Source organism: Triturus cristatus, chromosome 4_1 (assembly GCF_964204655.1).
Source record: "Triturus cristatus chromosome 4_1, aTriCri1.1, whole genome shotgun sequence".
In the NCBI taxonomy this organism is placed as follows: Eukaryota; Metazoa; Chordata; class Amphibia; order Caudata; family Salamandridae; genus Triturus; species Triturus cristatus.
Window position 1 is genome coordinate 103,849,783 of NC_140585.1, and position 1,075 is coordinate 103,850,857.

A 1,075-nucleotide genomic window follows, 5' to 3' on the forward strand; every position below is an offset into this window, starting at 1 on the left:
CCCACTGAGTTATTCACAAAAAGTACGATTCTGTGATCTGTACTTGAACATGCTTTGCCGCAGGCACATTAACCCTTTACTCTATGTATGATGGGTCAAAACTTTCACTTGATAAATCTCAGATCTCTTTCCAGCAGGTAGAATAATCACTGTAATTATCTTGAAATGTTTATTATTGCCTGAACATACTGGGTGCACTAGGAACTCTGACTCTGCAGCAGGTACTTTTAAGCCTACAAGATAATTCATAAAATAATACAGCGCACCAGGAGCATGATGCCCGGTGCAGCGGCACCAGGCGCACGACCCTAACGCCAGACAGTTGTAGACGAACAGTGGAAAAATAGAAAGGAACTGTGGCTTTGCAAGCACTATTGCCTGTGCAGGAAATGAGCAGGAGCTTTCTTGTGGTGACAGCGTTGTAAGAGAGCTGCTTCCTTTTCACTGACCTGTCGTTTAATAGTGCTCCCGCCGAGGGTGTCACAAACTCGACCGAGCAGGAGGAAAACAAACTCTTTGGAAAAATAGGCATTAGTGCAAGCTCTGTAGAAACCAGACGAGATATGAGCGAATATTAAATAAAAACACATCTTCCCATACCGGGAGTCGAACCCGGGCCACCTGGGTGAAAACCTGGCATCCTTACCACTAGACCATATGGGAGTTCAGCAGTACTTTGTAAAACTCAGTTTAGGAACTATTCTGTGGTCTGTACGTGACGGATGAGTCAGAGTTGAAGTGAATCCACGAGCCCGCAGACACGGCAGAAAAATAGGAAGAACTTAACAAGCTCGGCCCACACAGAAGTAAAACATCAAGAATAGGACTTATGTGGGACTTCTTGCAGCTGGCCTCTTGGTACCTGTGTGTGAGGGGGTAAAATGCACACTTTCGAGGCCTCCGCTGTAAGACTGCGGGTGCGAAGGAACTAAAAAGAGGGGGTAACACCACCAACGCTGTTCACCAGTTTGTAAACAACAGAAGTGTGTATGACCCCACAGACTACGACGCACCCAAGCTCAAAACAACGCGCATCAGGGCAAGCCCCTCTTCCCTCCCTTTTCTCCAAAGTCAA

At 46.6% G+C, this 1,075-nt stretch overlaps 1 non-coding gene across 1 annotated transcript; it reads right to left on the bottom strand.

Annotated features, from left to right (window-relative positions):
* Positions 1 to 591: 591 nt before the first annotated feature.
* TRNAE-UUC (transfer RNA glutamic acid (anticodon UUC)) lies at positions 592 to 663 on the bottom strand. Its single transcript has one exon. It is a non-coding gene; the product is annotated as a tRNA-Glu (tRNA).
* Between the last annotated feature and the right edge of the window lie 412 nt (positions 664 to 1,075).